Source organism: Apus apus, chromosome 12, assembly GCF_020740795.1.
Source record: "Apus apus isolate bApuApu2 chromosome 12, bApuApu2.pri.cur, whole genome shotgun sequence".
NCBI lineage: Eukaryota > Metazoa > Chordata > Aves > Apodiformes > Apodidae > Apus > Apus apus.
In genome coordinates, this window is record NC_067293.1 from 14,169,067 (window position 1) to 14,191,849 (window position 22,783).

A 22,783-nucleotide genomic window follows, 5' to 3' on the forward strand; every position below is an offset into this window, starting at 1 on the left:
CAGTAACAAAAAAAAAAAAAAAGAAAAAAGCCACCTAAAAGCAATTCTAACATAAGGTACACTGTTCTACGTAAATGTCAGATTCTAAGGTATGTCATTTTTAGAGAAAATTACTCAAAAACTGAAAGACAAGGCAAAAGGAAGAGTCAGGTTAAGTTCTTTTAAAGGCTAGTAAGTAGAAAGTTCTTTTAAAGGCTAGTAAGTAGAGGACAAATGTAGTTCAAATCATGTAGGTGAAGAATGAGTCATTATTAATGACCAAGGGTGTTAGTTATTGGTGCTGAATGGAAATAAAAAATAAAATCATTATGCTTGAAGCTTTATACTGGCATAGAGTGGAAATTATATGCAATCCCTGCTAAGTGCCTGATTTTACTGCTAGAAAATCCCTCTGACTGAAATGTACTTCAAAGTAAACTACTTAAAAATTTCTTTGCACTGTTGGATGCCCAACCAAAGGTCATTTTTTCTCTCTCTTTGTGCATCATTTTAGCAATTTTTAAAGATTTTTCTCCCCCTCTTCTGCAGGTTACTTCTATTCTACACTTCAGAGGCCCTAAACTGAAAAATGGATAACTGCATTTGGAAATGAAATGCAAACCCAGGAGCCTACAGTGATTTCAAATGAAGATGCTTATTCATTGTGGACCTTTCCCTGTGAGGCACTGGCCACCCTCTTGTGCACTCGAGCTCCACGGGCACGAAGTTGTTACAGAGCAGCAGCCCCAGGTGGGAGCTCTGGGTTGGAATCCAGCTCTTCCCCTCCTCCCACTCACAGCCCAATTACTCACAAGATTTACTTTTCCCTATAGCAAATTCCCACCATGCCCAGTAAAAATCCTTCATCAAGAATGCTTTTTTCTTAAGGTTTTGGGATTCTCTGGCTCTAGCAGCTTTCTCACTCCCTCAGTGTATTTTCACTTCTCCTGATAATCAGAGCACTGATACAGCCCCCTGGTTAGAGGCTGAAAAGAGAGTTTCTCACTTTAGTTTTAAACACATCTTCTACTAGTAATAGTGAGGAGCACTTTAAAAGGTGGCAGTGTTGGGAGAGAAGCAGAGGGCTGTGCAGAGGAAGTGTTGGGCACACCGTCCTCTTTTGTTGCTTCAAGAGAAACCCCATCCCAAACCTTCCAGGAACAGCAAAGCTCCCGAGGGCACAAATTGAGGTACACTTCAGTGTAGGTACAGACAGCTTACATCTCGCTGCCTCAGCTCCCACTTATCCTGACTGAATATAAAAGGTATCTGGGTACTTTTCCTTCCCCACCTATGATATAGACGAGCAGGAGATAGAAACACATGATCAAAAACCTGTAACAGAACACAGCAACTGATGATCCCCCTCAGAGCAAGATGACGGTGGTTCTGAGTCTATGAACACAGTATGGAACAGCAAAGCAACATTAGATGCTCTGATTTGATGGCTGCTTCAAGACTATCTCTTGGACTACTATCAAAAGAGCTAATTCAACTGAAAATTAATGTTGCCAATCTTCCTACTCCCTTGGAAAAAAAAAAAAAAGGTTACCATTCACCCACTGCTTCTCAGTGCAGCTTACACAGGAACCTGCACATCCAGCCCTGAGCACATGAATGGTCCCTTTGGTACCCGTCCACACTACAGGAGATCATAAACCTGGGGTGAAAAATCCCCTTCCTTCATTTATTTTCTTTCTCTGATGCATGAAACAGCAGGTAGCTTTTGACCAGCATGTGATCCAAAGGAACACCGGGAACAAAGGAACAGTTCACAGTCATGAGACAAGGACAGGCATGCACGTTTGAACAACACAGACTGCTGCAATACTTGACATTATGGTTTTTCTTACTATTTTCAGTAAGAGCAACCTGACTTTTGTCTTGCAAAATGGCATCGTATGTTGCAAATACAGTGTGTCCTGAGGCCTTTTTTTTTTTTTTTTTGTAGAATATGAAGTTGTGCTTACATGGGCCTGCTGCACTGACAGGAGGAAAAAAAAGGGGAAAGAAAATAGGACAAAAAGAAAAACTCTTCAGGGCAAGATAGTAATAAAAGAAATGTGAAGTTTTAAAACCAGCTAGGGTATTGGAATACCACTCAGGAAACCCATGTTCCAGCTTTCCTTACACAGCCATCTTTATTCTACATAAAAGCACATTTACAGAATCCAGTCTTCAACATGCTATTGAGTGGTAGGAAAAGGGATTTGTTTTCCCCCCTTTCTCCCACCAGTTTTCCCACCAAGGCTGATCTGGCTTTACCTCCTGCTCCAAGCCATTCCTGGAGGCATCTCTCTTCTCACCTGTACCTTCAAAAAGCCACAAAAAAACCACCACCCTTAGGAGCACAGGTTTATAGTGCTCCCTGCATCTGAAGCCATTTCTGTTTACCTAAGAACATTGAGTGGATCATGACTTGAGACCTGAATTTGTCCTTAAGAAAATCACGTCATAACAAATCCAAAATCTGAGGGAATGCACAATTCTGTTCTGACAGCATGTGCAGAAGAGGGCTGGGGACAGAAAAAATCACACACCACGTTTCTAACTGAGTTAGTGGAAATCATTGATACAAAGTGATGGTAGGTAAGCACCTCTGCATCAATGACTACCATCCTCAGCCAGCACATACAAACATGAATCCGTCTGTGGAGAATCAAGCTGCAATAATTTTGGGAGCAGCACAGAGCAGCAACCATCAGGAGGGCCTTGAAGAGGGAAAGGTGCTTGTCCTGGAGAGATCCATGCTTGAAGGAGATCCTGTCAGCCCAGATCATGCCTCAGAGGTGGGGTGAAGGGATCATTTGGAACTTTGAGTTAATTCTGAGTTTTTGCAATTCTGTCCTGTCTCTGAATAATGTAGTTGTCAAAAATTGGATTGTTTTGGTTTTGGTTTTGTCAGTTTAAAACCCCCAAAACTAGTTTTAGTGATGTGAAGTTGGAACATGTAGCCACAGCTGTGGTAAGGAACCTAAATGTCTGACGATAGGAGTAGTGGCTGGAAGTCTTGGCATTTCAGAATTCATAAAAGTAAAAAACCAACAACAAACGAACAAAACAAACCTTGAGTTGCCTGAAGAAGTTACAAAAAGCTGCAGAGGATGACAAGGGCAGCCAAGGAGCCTAAGCAGTGTCCAGACAAGTACAAAGCACCATGTGACACTCCAGCAAACAAGTTGAGTGTTTCCAAGGGCAGTCAACAAACTCCCCAAGGTGTTCAAAGTCAGGAGGGTTGGATGGGTCTTTTAGCAACCTGATCTAGTGACAAATGTCTCTGCCCAAAGCAGGGGGGTTAGACTAAAAGACCTTTAAAGGTCCCTTACAACCCAGAACATTCTGTGATTTTCCTGACCTGGGCATAGGCTGCACAGGAACAAGGATGACAGGGAGACCAAAGGCAAGCAAATACATTCCAGTACTTTATAAACATTCCTTCTCACAGCTGACATTAGAATTAACTTCTTTCTTAATTAGGATTACACACACTTTGCTAATACAAAATGAGAAGAAATCCACTGCCTGAGAAAATACGGCCCTATATGCTATCTCATAAAGGTCTTAATATAAATCTCCACTCAAACCAGAGAAGCTTAGTGGTGAAATATGAGCTGACCTCCAGGCATCTGGAGGACTTCCTACCTGTCAGGTAAGGTGAGTGTTTTGGAAAGTACATTATATCAACTGCACGGTACATTCAGGGGCAGGAACAAGGTCCACTGTGGCCTGTACTTTCAGAATTCCTTGGATAAACTCATTGCTCACTATCAGGCATCTCATGCCTAGACCTCATTTGTCTAGTACTGAGGTATAAAATGATAGGTTGGGCAGATTCAACCTAGTATATTCATCATAGAATTATTTCTGCAAATAATACAACTAAACTCACAAGAGTGCCTGGAAAGCACTCTCTGGTTTATATACACAGAAACCAGATTAAACCCTCTGAAAAATCCACACCACATTTTACAAAGCTTCCTGCTGGTAAAGAAGTTTGTGATTTTTAATTAGTCCTGTGCAGACATGAAGCCAGACATGCGATGTTCAAAAAAACAGTTAGTTTTTACATCAGTAATGAGTCTTAGAATATTAATGTAGGGCCTTCAGAAGTCAGAAAGAGAAGAGTGAATGTGCAGTGATCCTAACATTACCCCTAGCTGCGTGTGAGTAGCAGAGATATTAACAACCTCAACAGTGTAAATGTAAAAAAAAAAAACAACTTTGTAGAGATGGAAGTGTGTGTTCCTCATGGGTTAATGTAATCAGCTGCAGGTAGATTTCAGAGGATTATTTCCAATCTTTTGAGAAGAGATTTCTTTTGTGGGCATGATAAAAACTGTTAATATGTTGCTGCTGTTTTATTCAAGGTGAAAATTGTACTTTAATCACTTTCAAATAAATGCGAATTTCAACCATTACTCCCTTCTAATAATACTGAAGAAAATAGTTCACACTAAATCTAACATAATGAACACAGCATGTTCATAGAGAACTGAGTGTTCTGAGCTTAAGTCCCCTTTAATCCATAATTCCTTTGGAACTACATATTACATCCACATGAATACCAAAGAGGTTTATGATTAATGTTATTTTAATGAATAATAAAAGAATTGATGATGATTTACACAGAGTTATTTTCAGGTTTTTTTCACATAAAGATTTGTTGGTTAGAGACTAATATATATAAAGGAGAGCACTACAATCTGATTGGGATAGTAATACTTTTGCAAAATCTTCTAAGCAATGTGCATGTGTAGCTGAATTGAGCTGAGAATAGCTGCAAGCTCTGACAGGCCCCAGGTACTCCCTGAATTCTTCCCTCACCCAAGCTGCACTGAAGCAGCATGAGAAGAAAGGCACATTCTCAGAAGAACTGACTGTACAAGCATGAGTAGCTGGACCCAATTCTCACCTTGCACTGGTTTGACTCCAGGATTCCTACCCAGTTACTCCTCATGTATGGTGCCACACAAGATGAGACCTGGCCACGCTATGTATCACTCAGTGCAGAGGAAGGCTGGGTCCTGTCTTCCTCCCTTGATTAAGATCCTCAGCTCTTCTAAATACCAGCAAAGCGACTGGCAATTAGTTGCAGCAGCACAACAAATGACAAGTCACAAATTATGTGATTTCAAAAAATAATGGGCAGTTAGGGCGCTCTGATGCGATGACTGGAGTTTTCTAGTCCCTCAGTACAGGTACTTCACAAACTTTATGAGGGCTTTTACTGCATCAGCCAACTCGGGTGGGCAGACATTGGAAGCTGCCCTGCAAAGGTTCTGCATGTGGAGCAGGATTACAGGGGCTGGGGAACTCAAGGGCTGTGCTTCTCACCCTGCTCTCTCGCACAGAGCTGCAATATCCTCTGCCTCTCACCACTTGCTTTCTTGCCTTCTAATCTGAGGCACTGGCCCTGCTCGAATCTGTTTGGCTCATCTTTGCAGGAAAGTGAAGAAAGTGAAAGAAGGGCTGTGAAGCAGTGATAGCACAGCACAAGCCTGCATATACTGTATCCAAATAACCTATTAATGGAAACCCCTTGGCAGCTGTTTAAATGCTGTGAGTAGAGAAACGTCTGCAGTCAGAACTCTGTGGGATCCCTTCCTGGAAATGCCATCATCATGTTGTTATAATTAAAATAACATCCCCTCCAATGCCAGCTATCTTTATTAGGTACCAAACACTGAACCTCTTCCCAAATCACTGGGGTGCAAATTACTTTTCAAGAACATTTTTGGAACTGATTTAACCATAAGCTTTCACACTGGAATGAACTTTCCTGGGGCTAACAGTTGTGTTCCTTCCCCCGGGTTCTGAGCTAGAGGCTTCTGTTTATTTATTGACATGGCAGGATGCTGGAGCTGGTTTGCTGGACTTAAGTGTTGGTAAACTCTAGATTATATTCCACAGTGGTATTTATTTGTTGATTTATTACTTTGACCAAGCAAATAAACAGCCACCACAATAACTCCGAGGGGAACTCCAAACAGGTTTAGTCTGGGAAAAAGATTGCAAATGTGCAACCAGGAAAGACATGAGATGGATATGAATGCCCACAAAATTAACTCAAGTGCTACAATTTACTGTAAAATAACTAAATCATCATTCATACTTTTAGCAAGCAAACCTGGAAGTTTCTCTCTGGAGAAAGGTTATGGTGTTGTCTGCTTTCTCACATGCCTGCCCAGAATTGAGATCTAGACCCAGTCCTGTGTGTTGCTAAAGGCTAACAACTCCTTCCTAACATCAACATGGTTTGATAGGGTTCATCACTCCAGAAGGTAGGAGTGGCTGGCTGTAAAAGCTGCACTCCTATTACTGACAGCCAGCTCAGGGACACCCAACCTACTTATTCCTCCAGTGAGAGAACTTAGTGCTTACTTTGGAAACATCCCTCTCTGGACCAAATGCAATGAGGCAGAGCCTGGGGTAGAATTGCTGAGTCCCCTTCCTTAAAAAAAAGACCCCAGAAGGATTCTGAATCTCTAAATGTGAACTAAAACAACCTGCTTTTTAACTAGAGATCTGCTACACAAAACAGAATCAAAGAGTTTGAAAGGAGACCTCCTGCTGCCTTCCCTTCTGTGTTGTTCTCATCACTGCGAGTATTCGGTGGCTTCCTTTGCTGCAACAAGCTACACACAGCTGACACAAAGCTACTGGGAAGGCACTCGTGTACCTACACACTGGTATGCTGTGGCTTTTGAGAAGCTGCAGGGTATCTGAGGCTCCAGGTCTTCAGAGGATGGCAGGTCTCCCATGGGTCATGTGTCTCACCAGCTGGTTCCTTGCAGACAGCTCGATGCCTTTAGGTATTTAAAACCACACCATATACCAGTGGTTAGGTAAACGATTCCCCAGCTTTGTATCATGTCTGAGTCCTGGCTTCACTCTGCTCTTCTCATCAGTGGCCACCTAATTCTCTCATCATTTATTTGTGCCCTTTCTGTACTACAGGATCATCCCTCAGGTGTGCCTATGTTCACAGAGCTCGCCTGACCAAAGAGCAGCAGATGGTACCACAGACAGAAACGAGTTCCCCTCCCTGCTGCCTACCTACACTCTTTTAGAGGACACAGTAAGCTGCAAACAGACAAATAAAACACATGTCAGGGCTCTCCAAGGAAACATACAATCTGAAAGCTTCTAATCAAATTTCACAGGTCGAACACCCTCAGCATTTGTGAGAGATGCTGATCATGCCCTACCTCCATCCCAAAAAATTACATGGTAGTAGTCAAACTTTCTTCATCCCCTTTCCCATGTACACTACAAGACCTTTGACAAGCAAATGGCTGTTGAAATAACCACAAACTCTTTTAATAACATGAATTTTATATTCTACAATTCAATCTACACCCAGTCAACAAGCTAAGAAGCAGAACAAGATCTGGTCTGCAGTAAAGAGGAACATCTTTTTCTGATGCCAAAGAGAGCTGCTTAATTTATCCTGGGGGCACAGATTATTGGACTGAAGAATACTTAATATCTGAAAATATATCTTCTGGTAACTTTTATATTACCTCAGTTTTCTAGAGCAACTTGGGTACTTGATAAACAAATGCCATTCCTGTGCCTCACGAGCTACACAGTGTGTATCTGCTAGTCAGTTCAATGCTATCTTTTAGAAACTTAGGCAGGCACACCCCAGAATGACTTTTCCTGTTTTAAAAAATACTGGACCGCATTTTATTGCAACTAAATGTTTAAAACTCTTGTTCTAAATGTTTGGAACCATAAAATATACATAAATGTTAAGGGAGACAAGCAAGCAACAGCCTGTGTGTTGGATGACCTCATTATTCCACTGTGACCAGCTGGAGACCTGCTGGTTTGCAGCCAGCCTCTCTCCTGTCTGTAAGACCTGCATATAGCTGATGCAAGCTTCTGCTGGATGGACTGTGAGACATGAAAAGAAAGTTTCACACCAGATTTGCTTCTTCCTAAAGGGCTTGTATGCTTCCCTTTAGAGCAAAGAAAAAGAAACTTTGCTGACTTTCTCCTGCTAACAAACAGCTGACAACTCTTCTAGTTTCCCATGTACCTGGCAACTCTCCAGTCTGGCCTTCCAAACATCATCTGGGCTGCTACAGTTATTGCCAGCTCCCCAGAAATACAGTTTCTAACAGAGGAACATCAGAGGTTTCTATTTTATCATCAACGTTTTCTGCAGTGGTGTTTCACCTTCAGTGTTTTGCTATCATCTCTGCCACAATCACGTTTTAGCATCTGCTGTGTCAGCATCATGTTTCAGCGTCAGCATTTAACCATCAGCTGTTCCACCATATGGCATTAGAAGCATCAGCAACACAGCACTTAGAACACATACGAACCACCAAAAAGCACTTGTAATTCTCCTCCACCATCCATTACCCTTTAATTCATGCTCCAGCCACATTTCCCAGGATAATACCATCCCTCAAATGTCTTTCTTTTTTCCAGGAGGAAATACATAGTGGAGGGAAGAGAAACCAAAACAAACCAGAATTCAGTCCCTCTAGGCAAATTTGAAAGAGTCTCTCCTGTGATTCAAATTTTCTCTGAGGCTCACTGAAGCATTTTTAAGGCATTTGATGAGGGCAAGCTAAGGTCACTGACTGTCCTGCTTTTAATCACAGCTGCCATTTGGCATGGGAGCTTCCCAGCAGCAGGGACAGTAAGCCTCCTGGAGAGCTGGACTGATTTTCCAACTACCACAATATTGTACTAACTTGGAGGATAAATTCAGGATGCCTTCTCAACTAAAGTTATTCAGAAGGACCCAATTCATTTTGCAAATTTTCAGTCTGCAGGATGGGTTTGTTGAAGTAAGCACCATTAATACAGCTGTCCTTGTGACCAGGCAACACTTTAGACTGACTTTGAAATGCTGGATAGGTACAGAAGCCTTGGAAGAGTCAGACTGTCTTTATGCCTAGAAACAATACAGGAGTCTTGGCATTCCATTAATCACATCATGTACCATCCTTTTTTTCAGATGGCACTAAACTCTCCAGCAACTGTAGCAAACCTGGTCCATTTTGGGGAACTACAATCTGCAAAACCAAAGCAGGATTGAGCTCATGACCAAATGAATTTGATATCTGCTTAGCTTACAAGCAATTACATCTTCAGTTTGTTCTGAGTAAAGGGTGCTTTTTTTTCCACCTCATAAACTTTGAGAATTGTGAATTTTGTAGACTTCACTTTGAGTGTGAAATTTCCCAACACAGTGCCTGTTTATCTATAGAAAGCTGTAGCTAGCAAGATATCTTTAAGAAAAATGCAGCAGAAAAGGAATTAAATGAGACATCGGAATTTTCACCATTGTGGTCAGAGTCTAATCACTGCTTCCCATGCTTTGAAGTTAGTGTGCATGAGTAGTTTTCCATATTATAATATACCAAAGGGAAAAATGTATCTTTGGAAACCACTTAGGAGCAGAGAAGCTGAGCTGAGATTACCAGAAGACCCAAGAGCTGACAAAACCCACAAATGGACAGCGTTAGAAGGCCTCTGATGGTGTAAATCACAGTTAGCAAATCCACAGACACAAGTGCCAAGAACTTAAAGGAGAAGGATTAATAGAAAAGCTGACGGAATTTACTCTTTGTATTATCAGGTCTTCAACAATGCAGAAATCTTATTTACTTTGATTTAAAGTTTTGGATCAGAAAATATGAATTCGCAACAGTAAGAGACAGCATTACTGCAGTTGACAGTATGTTAGACTCTAAAGCCAACATTTTCACATAAGGGGCATGTCTGATCAAGATGTTAGATGAAAGGCCCCACATAGCTGAGAGCCTGGTTTAAATGTGAAGACATCCAGAACAACAACAAGAAGTGTCTATCTGTAAAGGTACAGCTCAATGCAAACTGAGAATTAGCCATGCAAGATCTACACTGTTAAAAGGTATTGACACATTCCTTCTCAGTAGAGAAGCTGAACAAAGGGATGGCCAGAGATACTCTCCAAAGTAAAACCCAACTGGATTCTGTAGTGACTGCCAGGCTGTTAGCCATGGCTCAAAAGGAAGAAATGTTTCCATGGAACTATGCTCTTGGAAGACCTGACATTGTCATCACGTGGATTGTAGGGACTTGCCATTAAGTGCTTTCAGAACCAGTTTAATAATTTTCTGGAATATATAGTGCTATGAGAGATCTCAGTTATGGGGGGGAATCCTAGCAGCATGTTATCAACCCTTATTTTACTTCTGTGAATAGATCCTTAGCGAGCCCAAGATTCTCCACACCCAGCAACACTTTTTACTGTAACACATTGTATTTTTCTTCTAGAAAAATGATTCCTCTATGCTTTCCAGCCAACATAAGCTTTTGCAACCAGCAGAGCCTGCATCTGCACTACTAATCACTCCAACCTTGTAAATCACAAACAGGTCTCTCACAAAGTCGGAAGTAACACTTCCAGCTGTAATGCTATTAACCTAATCCCTGGTAGTTATTACAGAAACTTGTGACACACAGCTTGGCAGATACCAGAAAATACAGTTTTTCCTCAGTAAAGTTTGAGCTGATTTTTGTATGTTATCAACATTATTAAAAACAGCTGAATTAAAATGTTGAAAGTTGAAGTGTCTACAGCTTTGGTGCTGATGTAAAAGTGGGTTTTATCAACTTTCCTGGTGCATAAAGGTAATGATACAGGGCAGGATGTTGCTCATGTGATGAATTCAGATTTTAATACTATGTACTACAAAAATTTTCTTACATGCAACTCAAATTCACCATATTCTCTTCTCTGTGTTTGTCTTACTATGTTTTCCACCCTGAGAAACACAGAGCAAAATCATGGCCAAACTAAGTCAGGAGAGAGCACCACTAAATCTTCTTATGTTAAGTGCATTGGTAGATTCTCATTTATTCTGAGAAATTTCTAGATTGCTGTTACAATGCAAATGCACCAAAAACAAGACTTAACTTATCCTAACATAACTAAATACATTTATGATTACCATGAGTTTATATTGTTCTAAAAACAAGTGCCTTGAAACTATTAAGCCTTATACATTTCTAGAGGGTGCAAAGAAATTTACTTCTAAATTTACTGTAGAGAGCTTCTGGGGAGGAGCATTTCCTGTGGTCTTTCATGGAAACTTTGGTTTCATTCTCTTCTAATGATTCCACTAAATTAAATTGCTTTACACTGAAAGTTCTGTTTGCCTTTTTACTAGGAAACCATAACTCCCACAGATATAATTTTTGGCAGTCTAACTGCAGAGGATGACTGGAAGTATCACAGATGTGATATGAAAACCAAGGATTATCTCAGAGATAAACAATGATACCCTCAGTTCCTGTGTCACTCAGTGATGCAGACTCTACTCTTACTGGGGCCAGCTAGTTGGGAAAAATGTTTGAAGCTCCACTACCAAAAGCCTGTGCAGTACTTTGAGATACATGGGAAGCTACTGTTTTAGATGTGAAATGTCAGATGTTCAATAGACTCACTGTGAGTTAGACTGTCAAGGTTTCACTTAGAGAACTGATTCTGCTTTCCGTGACTGCTGAGTTGGGTAAGACTGTCAGGGATTTGGATGAAGGTCTCATGTGAGGAACACAGTGCAGGTCTCACTGGCTGAGGTTGGCTGTCTTAGAAGAAATCTATGAAGAAACCTGTCCTAACAGCTGTAGGATCTTATTCCCCACCCCAGCATGAGGGACAAGTTGAAGAATGGTGAGGAGAGGGAGCAATAGGACCTGTGCCTCAAAGGCAGGGTAAACACCAGTGAGATTCATGGCATGATACAGCTTCAGGAGCAAACCCCGGCTCAAAGCTAGACCCAGGACCTGCAGGTACAAATTCATGGCACCACAGTCTTCTGATATTTTGCTAGCACCTGAGCTGACAGTACAAATGGGATGAACACCAGGAAGAGTGAAAAAACAGAGTGCTCAGAGCTCTTTGTTGTGTCCCATGTTGTGACTGTTGTGCTCCCTGTAAATCCAAACAAGACGACATTTTCCTCTTCTGACAATCAGGCATTTAGTGCTGGAAAGAGGCCCACAGAAGAGGTTTCCCTCCAGAAAAGGAAGGAACAGTCTTGTAATTTTAAATTAAAGTGTGCAATTACTGTTCTTTATTGTTGCCAGTTAAAAAAGATTTGCTACAGTTGCTTACATACACATATAGGAGCTGAAAGAAAGCAGCATACTCTATAAGAAGGTTTCCTCCTGAGAGGTGTGAATTTCACAACAGCAATAAAAATGTTTGCTACAGAGCAAGAGCTGTGATTTACACACAGACAAGTGCTTATTTCCCTTCTGATAGCTTTTTCCTTAGTTCTCTCTGACACACATAAATACACTGCTTGGAGAAAGACTTGGAATATTATTTTAAGATAAGATAGTACAAGTTGATAGTAATTAAGTCAAACTCTTTTTCTATGAAAAGGAGTGAGCAAGTTTCCATGGTAATACTTTTCTTACCTTTTAAGACAAAGGACAGCTTAGAGCCACTGAATTAGGTCTTTTTATGCCTTTTTCCTCATGCTTATACAGAAGCTGCTTCTCCTTTAAACCATCAGAGGCTCATCTTTTCTGTTAAATCCAGTTTGGATATCAATTTCTAATGCAAATTTTTACTGAATATTTAATGATTTAAAAAAATGAAGACAAACAAAGAGTTCATGAAAATACAGACTCCTGATTTTTCACAGCCAAATTATTTTCAGGTTAGCACTGAAAGGAGGGTGGGGCACAGGTCTAACTGAAAGAATTTTACCTAATTATTGAGTTATTCCAAGGTGCAACTTCAGTGAGTTAATTGGTACTGCAACAAGGATGATTTTGGCCCAATGTATACAAATATCTTCTCCATTGTTAAGACTGCTCAAAAGAATGTTTTTGTAACCTATTTCTGAATCCAACCATTGTGTTTCATTATGATTTTCTTTTGATTCTGTTACCATGTGAACAGTGAAATACACATAACCACAGCTCATGATCTCAGAATGTCAACCAAGGGGTATTTTGTGCTTCAGAACTGATTGGAGTGACTCAGAGCATTCTTTGAAAGTCCTTTGAAAAAGTCATGTGTGTTTAGATCTAAAAATTAATTGGGGATTAAGGAAGCAAGAAGCAGGCAAGGGAAAATTTTGATCACCTCAAACTCTATACAAGAACTTTGCTTTGAAAAAACCTTTACTGCAAACCCAGTCTTAATTGTGGATTAGATCCTGAGCTGAAGTAAACTGGATTAGTTCCATTGATTAAAATGACTCAAATTCAGTGGAGTTACAACATGCAGTAGAGTGAAGCCAATTTATCTGAGTTGAAAGAATGGCTCTACATTTAAGACACTAGTTTGCAAGTTCTCAGTATGTGGATTACTGACTGCATTTACATTCTATTTGAATATACAGCACCCAGAAATCTACCCTGCTAAGTGGCATACTGTCCATTTACTCTTCATATAAATGATGATTACTTCTGTATTAATTTTGCTGCTAAGTTTCTTAAAGACACGGGCCAAGATTTTAACTACACCTGAGAAGCTCATCACCCAGACTGTGAATTTTTAGGGCTCTGGGGTTACAGAGGTTGACACGACAGACCCAGTGAAACAATACAAGAGCAAATGGGGTCTGGACTGCCGCAAGAACTAGCTATAAAATTACTGACCACCTTCAGCATCTGGAGCTTTTACTGTTTGTGACAGTGTAAGAAATAACAGAAACTAGCAAGAATTTAAAATCTCAGATTCATAGGGATTCTAATTACAAAGGCATCCTTCTGGTATTCAAATTGAGTCAGTTCAAAAGTAGAATCACCTAAGAAAAAGTGTAGGAACAAGCAATGGCCCTCACTTGATACTGAACAACTAGTATAACTGCTGACTACATAAAGCTTCAGTGGGCTCCTTCACTGGACTGACTCAATAGCTCCCACACAATAAAGTGAAGACTGAGGCTAGGAAATCCCCAGGAGACAGTGCAGCACTGTGCAGCTTTACCAGCATGGATCCAGAAGTGCATTCTTGCACTGATGTCCTTAAGTAGCAGTGACTGGAGATGACTGCTTTGCACCACATCCCTTAGTGCCTTGAGTGAGGTTACATGGTTGTGGGCTGGAGTGCCCTCGTGCTGGAGGAGCTCTGCCTGGCCACCTTCCATTCCATGCAGGAGAAGATGGCAGGCACCAGGGTGGGCCAGTCTCAGCTTTGTTCTGCAGCCCTACAGCACATGCAACTGCAAGAGCCCACCACGACTCACATGGCAGCTGACAGCAGAAGGAAGACAACTGTGTGGTTTCAGCCTTTTGCCAGTTTACTTGCTGCTTTAGTATTGTCAGGGAAATTCTCTTCCCCAAACTGGGGAAAGCTGAGCTGGGTCACAAGGTCTCTCTTTTGCAGCCAAAATGTCACACCCTGGTTGCAATTAAATACAATTTTCAGAACCTAGTTGGAAGCTTTTCAGGTGCTGCTCAGCTCACCCTGCTCCTTTCCTGATTTAACTCCTCCAATTTGCATCATTCCTTATAATAGAAAGTGTAAGTGGGATTGTTTTCATTGTGTTTTGTTGTTGTTGTTTTTAATGTAGTTACCTGAGAGGTACCAGACACATACATTAATACAGAAAGTGTTTTTCCCTGTGACAGACACAGATAATGTAATACAGAAAGAATGTGAGCAGTAGTTTCCATCCTGCTTGTAATACTGGTAAAAGCTCTGCAGAGACAAAGAGCAAAAAAGGTGAGATGAAAATATTCATGCCTCTCTTGCCCTTTGGACAATGGCCCTTTTTGTTTAACAACAGCTGTTCTTAACCTGCATTTTGCAGCTTGCTACAAACGACGTGTATTTCTCTAGCTATTTTATGCAGCTCTCAGACGACAGCACCATGTCCAGAACTGGTGGGAGACAGTGGAGGAGAAACATTACTCCCTTCAGTAATTCATTTCTCCTTAGGAATCCTGAAAGGCTTCTCTCATCTTCACTGGAGAAAAGCAAGCAGTTCAAACTACTGTCAGAGCTGAAAAACTACTGGGGTTGTGTAATTGCTGCAAAGAGCAGAGAAAGAAAAATTGATTTGGTTTGAGAGAAGCTGTGAGAGATTTCTGGAAGTGTTTCTGGATCAGGAAAGAGACACGGATCTGGGCTGCATTCAAGACAGATTTCTGAGTGCCAGCAAAGGCACTGGGCTATGTTCAACGACCTGACTATAAAATGAGATGGGTAATAGTGCCAGTTCTTTGAAAGAAAGATTATCTGGGTTTATTCCCAGCTGTGCTACAGGATTGCCATGTCAGCCCAAACAAGTCACTTACATTCAGTTTTCTTCTGTTTACCTGTCTAAAAAATCAGAGAGCAGAGCAGTTAATTTTCACCACTCACTTCCTATTCAGAGTACAAAAGCTCTAACACAAGCTCTTCCCTTGCATGCAGTGCCAAACACCAGGTCAGCAAGGCTTTTGCCCCAGCTGGAGTCTCTTGTTTCTAAAATAAAAACAACAGTAACTGCTCCCCTTCTCCTCCCTGTGCCAAAAATCCCCCTTTCCCCTGGCTTTTTTTTCCTTTCCAAAATTATTCCTCAGGTACTCCCAGTTTCACACTGTCCACAGCCAAGCTCAAGCCGTCCGCCAGCTTCATGATTCCAGCTCCATTTCCACATTCAAATGCTTTTTTTTTTTTTCCCCCCCAAGGAGGAGATAAGGAAGAGCAACCATTGATGGCTGTCATTTTTATTTAAAAGCAAAACCAATGACTTTTATATAACTTTTTTTTTTTGTGTATTATCATAATATTAGCAGCTTTAGCAAACATCTTAAAACCAGAGGAGCTGCCAAATTGTCAAGTGGCTACACTTGATTTATAAGCTGCAATTATTTTTGTCAGCTGATAACCAGAGACTCGACCTGTTTTCACCAACTCACTGTTCTGGAAGTGAATACTTTGTTACCTTTCACCCAATATTTCTTTTTAGATACAATGTGCTCTCAGTAGGCAGCAACTTCTCTAGCTGGAGCAGCAGGAGACAATTCTTGGTCAGCAGGACAGAAGCTGAATGCCTTTGTCATGTAGCAATGCTAAGAAATCACAAAAGCAAATTCTTCTAATCTTTCTAATACTTAAAAAGGAACTTTAAGAGCTGTTCTTAATACCACGCTTCCACACAATCCTCTCACTTTGCCCTGTACTTGTAAACCTTCTTTCCCGGACTTTCCTGCCTGATCAGTGTCGTTCACTGTCTGATAATTCTGCTATGGACACAGAGGTTGTGTGAACAATCTCTGTTTCTTCTTGATGTCTCTGCCTTCCTATCCTACAGCCTGGATGCATCACAAAAGTATCCTAGGTCTGCTCCAGAAATAAATTAACTTTTCATTTTCAGATAACTTCCTGGAAAAAAATAAAGGTATTCCTCCTGTAGTTCACAGTAAGATTGACATTCACTGAAAATTACCATTCATTTCAAACATATTCCTTTACTGCAAAGACTTGATCCATGGTGCATGCAGGGGTAAGATACCACTGCAAAGCCCAACTTCCAGAAAAACACAGTGAAATTAAAATTGAAATTAAAAAGATAAAGCAGTCTCCTTAAAGCCGAAGTTCCAGGATAACAAAGAATAAAGATTCAACAGAGAAATATTCATAACTGTGATGTCAGCTCTGCAATCTGGATCAAGTGCTGCTTTTTTGACTTAATAACAGTGAATGTCAAATTCTTCAGGAAAGGAATTTGCAAAATCTTGGTAACAAGTCTGCTGTGGAACTAAATCACAGCACATTCCCCACAGTAGATTATCTGCCACTCATCAAACCAGCACTTTCCAAGTCACCTCTTAGCATGGCTCAATTTACAGACAGAAAAAAATATTTACAAAACCCAAACATATTCACTAATACAGTGCCACTTTCTTAACTGATTTATAAGTTCAAACTTTCAAGGGAAGATCTGCAACAAGTAATATTACACTTGTATGACAGTATTAAAGTTATCCATTTGGAGGAAATATGCCATTTTCATTGGCCAGATAAAACAAAAACATGGAGAAAACAACAGCTGGATCTTACTCTAAAGAGAAGCAAAAAACCCCCAAAACCTATCTAGAGGGATCAAATTCCTAAGCTGGAGAAAGTCAGATAGCCTGGTTCTCATCCCACGCAGGCATAAATCAGGACTAAAGATGCCAAAAGCCAGACTGGGATGTTAATCACATTGATGGAATTGCAGATGTCATCAGTGGGATGGAGACAAGGAAAGCAGTGTTAATGAGATTAGAGCCCATCCAAACGGTACTACCTCCACACGAAAGGATAATCAGGCTCTGATTAGACAACTCCTGTATTATCACTTCAAAGCAGATGCAGCAAAACAAGTTGATGGAGGAAACTGAAAGGAAAGGGAGCATACTCTGTGTGATGAATGAGGCAAGAGTAAGCCAGAAATGTATCCCCACTGGCCAGAAAGAAAACTTGTCACTTGAGGGAGAGCCAGGACTGAAGAGGTCAGCCTCAAAGCAAGTGATGGTGGCAGCACATTGCTTAGCAGAGGTAACAGCTAAATGCCTAATAGACACAACAATTTCAGTTTGAAAATCATTCAAACAAAAGTGGATTTGTTCAACTAAAATTTTGAGACACAGGTACATGGAAAAGAGGGGAATCTTATTATTATTTTTTCTGCTCTATCTTGCCTATAAAACTCAATTAAGCCCAAATAAGCCACAAGCAGGTGTCAGCAGTCTTGGTGGCCATGGGGCCCTGGAGGAATGGACTGTCAGTGCCACACTAGCACCACTCATGTCTACAGTACATGGGGTTGCCTTGGGGCAATCACTGGTCACAATCATGGAGGGCAAAAATGTCACTCCTAGAGGGTAAAGAATGGTGAAACCTTCCCTGGGCACAGGAAGGGAGGACAATACAGAGGAGAAGATACAGAAACACTGGCTGGGAGAGAGAGCTGGCTAAGACTGGCAGCCACTGGTCTGACCAGGGTCTCTCCTCCACCAGCAGAAATGGTGTGGTGTCTGTATGGTAAGTACAGAGGAGACACTTGCCTTAGGAACTGTGGAATTCCAGCCCCAACCCCACCAGAATGCAGAAACTACTGGTAAAATCTGAGTCTTCCTTCCCCCCTGTGTGAAGCACAGAAGTGGATGCGGTAGCACCAAGCCTGGCAAAGGAGGCAGAAACAATAAGAAGGAGCCCTTATCCAAAGGAAGAGATCTGAGTGGTATCACACACTATAAAGCCACTACCAATAAGTAATCATGTATCTATATGCTGCCTATGACCTTCAGTTCCTGTCTAACTGGAGAGACTACAGGTATATTCTGACAACTGTTCCCTGCTACAGTGCCCCTGGATACAAACTGAAAGTATCTCCCTTTTTTTTTTTGACTGAGATACAGCAGCACAGACCTAAAGCTCCCATTCCTCCCTGGTGAGCTGCTGCACTGGGACTTCACGTTTCGCCTCACTCTGCTTTAACTGCACGTGATAGTAACATATGCAACCACCCAGCAAAACTCTGGGAGGAAGGTCTGGGGAGTGGAGGGAGATATAACTCTGTGCCAGCACAAGTAATTCTCATATTGCATTTCAAGAAACAAGCTTAGTCAAATAACTTGCAGAAGTGTTTAGGCTGAATTGGGGACTAGTTTAAGCTCAGCGTGGTCCCTCTCATTTCAGGGAGATCACAGAGAATTTGTCTTCTTGAATGTGTTTTGCCAAATGAAGCTGTGGAGAACTATTTCCATAGTCTGAATGAAGAGACAACTTACTACTTAATGGAGGTTTCATTCTGTCTGATATAGCCAGGAAAATCCTTCCGGTGAATTATATAAATGCCTAGCACTTCTTGTATGCTGTCAGTGCAGGTTTCTTGTAACACAATGGCCAGAACTGTGAAATTTCATGATATTTGCCAGGCAAATTGGAACTTCAAATGATGGCGTAGCTGCAGTCCCTGCTTGGCTAGTAGACCTGAAAAGTCACACTGATCCTTCTTGAGTGCAGTAAGATGTAACCTTTACTTTTTCAGTATATCTTCTTTCTTTAGATCATTTTTGTCATTCAGAGCATTAGCAATCCTTCTGGCTAGGGGAGCACAGAAATGTTCAGGTTATAATATATGGAGCATCTGAAAGGTGTGTCAAGGAAAGGAAGCATTATAAGAGTCTCAGAGAGATTACAGGGAAGGGAGATGTGGTATTATAAGAAGTATTTGAGAGGCAGGACGAGGAACAGACATGCAGTGTAAGGGGATCACTAACATAATACTATAAAGAGCAGTCAGCATCAAGGGATGGAAAGCATTTGAGAGACACAGCAAGGAAGAGAATTACTACACAGAATATTGGAATGACAGGACAAGGAAATGAGGTACATGATATTCCTGGACTTTTTCTCATGACTGCAGCATTCATCACCAGTTGCCAGCTATTCAGGAACAAGAATGTTTCATTGGGTGGTGTGGGACTGACAAAAACCCTGAACAGGCTGTCGGTAGCTTTGGAGTTACTTAGCTATGATGTATGTGCTAGGAGAAGCCTGACGTGGCAAGGTTCTGAGCACCTTCACAGAGGGCAGCAGGGGACAGCTTCTACAAGGGTGCTGAGGAGCCACAATTCCACTGAAATCAATCAGAACTGCAGGGAGTCACCACCTCTGAAAAATCAAGTTATGGAAGTTGAAGGCACCCAGCAGGTTCAGGTCTGAAGTGTCACATTAGGGATGTGACAGCAATATCTAATAAATGTCTCTCCACACACTTATGCACGAGCATGCATGTGCACACACATAGTTTGCCATACCCCTCCATCTTCCATTGTTAAAATGATACAAGTGTAACATCTAGCAAAGGCAATCAGAGAAGTAGTAATTATCACAGCAGGTCTGAAAAACTTCAGCAGCCCTGTAGTGGGAGGGAAATACAGTGTATCTTGAGAGACAGAGCAGACTCAAATAAAATTTTTCCTTAACCACAGCAACCTACTTTTGATTATTTTATTCCTCCTTTAATAACCAGCAATTGTGAATTACAGCACAGCTGTGTGCACACATCGAGGTGGGAAAAATTCTCTGCTTCCATCCACCACATAGTCTCAAACCCTAATACACACGGTAAGTCAAGACCTTAGAGTGATCCTTCTTCTCTTGGTTGAACACTGCCCACCTCTCCCAAAGTACTGTCCTGTACCACCCTTTAAGGCAAAGCATTGTGTACAACAAGTACGTTTTGACAATGCCAATATAAGCATGGGTCAAAGCACTGTCACCAGCACTGACAGGTAGCCAAAAAGAGACAAACATAGGAAATCAAACCCTGCAACAGTGTGATAGTGGGCTTAGCTTCTTGGAAAGAGCATATGCGGTGAGCAGCAAAGTAAAATATCTTGCCTATTCATACTCATTTTTACACTTGCTGTTTACTAAATGATGGCAAGTGGCCTTTTCTACAAAATGCATCTCCTTTTCCCTCATGTCTTCACACAGACTACACGACACTTGTTTCTGCCAGCATAACTTTTGATAGACAGTCTCCTGTGGCACCTTCTTATAGCAGGGTAATCTGTGCCAGCTCCTGGAGGCTTAGAGCGCTTGTCAGAGGTAGTTGTCTTAGGTGTCCTTTATTGTCCTATTTTGAATTCACTATCATGTTCACCCTGAGTAAGCATGGAAAGCATTGTATGTTCTCCAGAACATTCAGCCCACGTGGAGTAAGTCCCTCTGCTCAGCAAGTTCTCACTGCTGTCCTCAGGGGTAACATTCTGCATCTTTGAGTGAACTCTTAAGAAAACCCTGTTTCAGATCTCAGTCACAAGCTCATCTTTTCTGTGGGACTCAATCCCTGAAGATCACAAGAAGGGCTCTTCAAACTCGGATCAGTGCAATTTGCCTTTTTCACCTTTCTTTTGTAGTTTTTGAAACCTCTCTTACACAATTCCTTCCGCAAGAAGTGCAGCACTTCTCAAACCTGAATATAAAATTAACTGGAAATACTAACACTGTAAAATGACTGTTCTTACTGAGCAGCCCTCAGATGTGTTCTGATATATCTTACCTTCTGTAAAATATAAAATGTAGCTCCACTTGGCTCATAGCAATACCTCTTCACGATAACACTTTACATAATATTTGACAAAGGCAGACCAGTCATTCAAAGGCTGCTCTCAACCTAATGTCTCTCCAGACTCCTTGCCTGAGACAAGATGATCTCTGGAGAGGTGTCAAAGTTTCTATGAATTCTTGAAGCCATCAACAAGTCAAAGTAAAGTAAGGATTTAATATCTGCCCATTAAAAGATAACTGATAAAGCACCATCTCCTGTGACCAGGGTGATCTCCTGCTACAGATAACCCCAGGTAAGTCTGACTGATTTCTGAAGGATGAGCAGAGCAAAACCAGAAAGTCTACAGCAAGCAAGCCAGCTGCTGTTGCCTGAGGGAAATTGCCAGTCAGTTAATGCGTGGCTATTCGTGTGAGTAAATTAGATGTCAAGTCACTTCTGTTTTCATGCTGTTGTACTTTGTAGAGCTGAACAATCAGCAGACTGATCTCACCCCAGAAGCAATGCTTTTTGGTGGCATTTGATCTTGAAGAAGACATTGCTGTAGAAGAGAGCTGCTCCAAGATAAGACAGACTAATCATGATACCAGCTCAGCTAACCACTATAAATCTGTTTTTTCTGCCTTTCAACATCTCTGGCATTCCATTAGATCAGACACAGATTCCCTCTTTGAGCACATTTGGACTAAGAGCACAGCATGGTAGGAACTTTTTGCCTTTTGCAGATCTTTTTCTTATTCTGCTGCCTGTTTGTTTATCATTAGCACAAATTATGATGGGTGTCTGTACAATTTGAACAACTTTTTCTCCAACACCAGCATCTCAGTCTTTTTTCTCTCTAAGCTGCAGTTCACTACAAGGGCTGTGACAGCTTTTATGTTGAACAGAATCTTTAGTCTGGCAATCATGATTAACTCGTCTCTACAGAGAAGTGCTATTTTAATAAGACCAAGGGAAGAGTTCTAAGAAAATGTTTTCCTTTTTTTTTTTTTTTTTCTTTTTTTTGGTAAGACTTTTATACATCTAAGAATTAAGACTCTGTAAATAAAGTTTAGACACAGCACAGCCAGTTCTGCTGTTGGCCCCTTGAAATATTTTGGAAGGTTTCCAGCAGACCCAATTATTTCAAATATGCTTCAGAAGTTACATTAAGGCCAGCACAACAGAATCTGTGAATGCATTCAGTCCTTGCCCTCTTCTGACCTCGTGATTTCTTTCCAAATAAAATGTTTAACATTACTTTTTATTTTTTAATTTTTTTATAGGAGCTTCTGAGGCTCAGGCACTGACATTATTTGAGATGTAAATTATCCAAAACCTAATAGCTTCTTTAGGGTCATGGTTATGTTTTGGAGCAATAACAAATCAAGACATTTTGCTCCACAATACTTAGACAAAATAATGTATTTCTGTAGAGGCTCTTAGAAAAGCATAATAAACACCAGCATGTCTTGCTCTAGCCTCATTCTCCAGGTAATAAAGTAATTGTCCTGAAGAGCCAGATATTCTCCTCAAAGTCAGACAAAAGGCAAGACCAGAAAAAGGTAAAAAACTGAGGTGATCTGAATGTTAAAACCCCCCTTTTCTCCCCTAATTTTGTTCAAAACAGGATGAATTATTTCTCATTACACAAGAATATTTGGAAATTAAAAATTATAATACAGAAGGAAGGCAAAGATGAGTCTTATTTTGATTGTCCCTTTTTCCTCCCCCAATTTATAGGCCAGTACTGTTAGATGTTTAGCCTGAGTTGTAGGATTTAGCCAATCTCTTTACAATAA

The 22,783-nt window shown here is 41.0% G+C and overlaps 1 long non-coding RNA gene across 1 annotated transcript in view; it reads right to left on the minus strand.

Annotated features, from left to right (window-relative positions):
• LOC127389481 (uncharacterized) overlaps window positions 1-22,783 on the minus strand; it is a 92,682-nt gene that overhangs the window by 59,573 nt on the left and 10,326 nt on the right. The gene's annotated exons all lie outside the window — the stretch shown is intronic.